General features: G+C 54.9%; 1 pseudogene; it reads left to right on the top strand.

The window, feature by feature from the left end:
- The first annotated feature begins 1,305 nt into the window (after nt 1-1,305).
- LOC149361449 (uncharacterized) lies at nt 1,306-1,906 on the top strand (annotated as a pseudogene).
- The last annotated feature ends 921 nt before the right edge of the window (nt 1,907-2,827 follow it).

The raw sequence follows: 2,827 nt of genomic DNA, 5'->3' as shown, positions 1-2,827 counted from the left end.
GAGGCAGACCACCGCGAGGACGGCAGTTATGATCTTGGTGAATATCTAGTTCATGGTGGTCTGGATTATAGATGGTATTTTAGAGGTTAAGCGCTCTTCCATCGCGGAGATGGCTGTCACGAGGGCAGGCGAGAGCTCCGTGTCGCTCTCCATTGCGTCCGAGTTCTGCGGGCTCGGAGCGGTGGACCCCAATTTTGATTCTAAATTTTGAAATTTGTTGAGCAAACACTCATTCTCTGCCGGGAGCACTTCGATCTGCTTTTTGTATTTCGCGTCGAGCGCGGAGACTGTTAGTGGGAAGGAATGGGGATGGGAGGAGGAGGAGGCGACCTCATTCTAGCTGCTCACCTGTTGTTTGCTGCCTTGGAGCACTGATGCTCGGGCGCCGGCAGTGCCATTTGCCTTGAGGGCCGGGAAGTTGTCAGCTTTCTTCGCGCTGGGCGGTGCTTCATGGCGGGCCCCAATCTTCGATTGGGGCCCCCCATATAGCGCCGCAGCGCGTGCAGCAGCGTTTTGCCGTGCTGAGCGTCCTGCCAACGTGGCGTTCGTTTTCTTGATATACAGTCGAGCCCACTTATAACAGCCGCAGATGTAACGAACGCTCGCTTAGTACGAAGGAGGGCGGTGCTACCGTCAAAATATATATTGGGGCAATGACACAGTGTCTCACATAGAACGAACTGTAGTGGCCTCAACACTCGGTTAGAGCGAACGCGAAGCTGTCGGGCCCCCGTAAAATAAAGTAAAAAAAGAAAAAGCGCGCGTTTAAAAATGAAAACGAAAAAGCGCGCGCGCGTCGTGACGAAGGAGAAAGTGGCGCCGCCCGCGTCGCTGTCATGAATCCGCGTGATTTGTTCCTCCGTTGTCACCCCGCGCTGAGGGCATTGCGCGCCGTCGATTCTTTCTGTGCGATGGCACTGCGTTGACATCGTTGCCGCATCCGTCCCTCTCCCAGATCGGGGAGTTGAAGGCTGCCTCAACGCGCGAGCCCAAGGGCTTTACTTGCGCATGGTGCGATGGAGCACTGTACACCGACCTCTTCAGGTGCTAAAAGGAAAGCTGTCGACATCGCAACGAAGATGGCCATTGTTAATGAACTTGCTCAAGGTGCAAAAAACTGCAAACTGGTCAAGAAGTACGGACTGTCGAAATCGACCACTTCAACCATTACTAAGGGCAAGGAAAAGATTCTTGGTGCTACCGTGAATGCCGTCCTGACGACTAGAAAGCGCCTTCGGAAGGCGACCTACGCGGACGTTGAGGACGCACTGCTGAAGTGGATCGCTGACGCCCGGTCTCGCTGCCATGCCAGTTCGCATCAGCTTGCTTGCCACCGTGGAGATGTTGAAAGCGGCGTGGATGGAGGTCACCGCGGAGTGCATAGCAAATTGCTTCCGCAAGGCGTGTTTTATGGGCCCAGACACCGAGGACGCCATAGATCACCCACCGGAAGGCCGGTCGCACGAGGACTTGTGGCAATGCGTCGTTGACACGCAGCTGGCCGGACCTGACGTTGCCTGGGGCGATTTCGTTTCTGCTGATGACGACGCCGACATTGCGGAGCCATGCACTGACGAAGCTATTGTGCGTGAAGTTCGAGCCCTTCTTGACTGCCCACAGACCGACGAGGACGATTACGAGGATGCTGCTCTACCGCCGGTTGCTGTGAACGCTTCAACCACGATCGGTTACAGCGCGTCGCTTAAGGAACTCGTGTGAAGCAGAGGCCTTGGCGATGAACATATTGCCGCCCTAGAAAAATTAGAAACGGCAGTGATGTGATCAGCTTCGAAGAAGCAGACATGCATCACGGACTTTTTTCAAAAATAAAGTTAACTTTCGTCTCGCTTGCTCTTTTTGCCCGTATTATAGGTGGTCCACTTACTACGAACTTTGGATACAACGAACAAATTTCGCGTGACGATCAAGTTCGTTATGAGTGGGCTCAACTGTAGTTCCGCTTTCTGGAGCGGCGTGCGAGGAGCTGGAAAAGCATGTTTTCAATGGGTGCAGAATCCTGGCTATCAGGCGTTGTACTTGCCGGAACCTCGGACCAGGCCTTGGTGTCAGGGTCGTAGCCGCGTTGAACGTTTAGGGATACCATGTTGCTGCGGGTAACTAACGGCCGCGCTCCGGCGTAGGCATCAAGCCTGGCGCCATCGCCACGATACGCAAGTGATGATCGGCCCTAGAAGGTCCAAATATAATCCCACCTGGGTGCTGGTGGTATCCTCAGGTAGCTAGCAACTTCGCAAAGACAGACGCGGCTGTTTTGATGGGGTTCTTGGCGGGATTCCGTGGCTGCAGCCAAAATTTGGCGGAGCCGATGCGCTGCACGTCCTTTCGCTCCGCGCGCTCACAGCTCCCTCCGCACTGTGGAGAGACCTGTGATATCTTCCACACGGTGTGGGCCTGTACTCAAAATCTCACCTCCCCCCTTCGCCTACCCCTTCCCGAGAAGCATCGGAGGCTGCCCTCCTCAACTGCTCCTCGCTTGAGTCCCAAGGGGCACTGGTGAAACGGGCGAGAGACGGGGCCTCGTGATACGGTGTCCCGGACTAGTGACGCCGACCATGTAGCGGGGCCACTGTGTCGCTCCCAAACTCTGTTTCTCCGAATAAATGTTTTCACCACCACTTCAAAGTGTTCAAGCGCAAGCTCTACGAATCTGCCTTGGGCTACCTAAATGTGCCTCAACGGCAGCCACTATTCTTGTCGCTGGGGAGCATCCTGTTACTTCACACATTGCTGTTGAAACCATGAGAACACACATTCGGCACCTCACGCGAGTTCCGTGTCATCATCTTGCAGCTCTTCCCGTACTCAG

The sequence above is a fragment of the Amblyomma mixtum genome, chromosome 2, assembly GCF_055824585.1.
Source record: "Amblyomma mixtum isolate Tamu chromosome 2, ASM5582458v1, whole genome shotgun sequence".
Taxonomy (NCBI): Eukaryota; Metazoa; Arthropoda; class Arachnida; order Ixodida; family Ixodidae; genus Amblyomma; species Amblyomma mixtum.
This window is presented reverse-complemented; position numbering and strand designations above follow the sequence as displayed.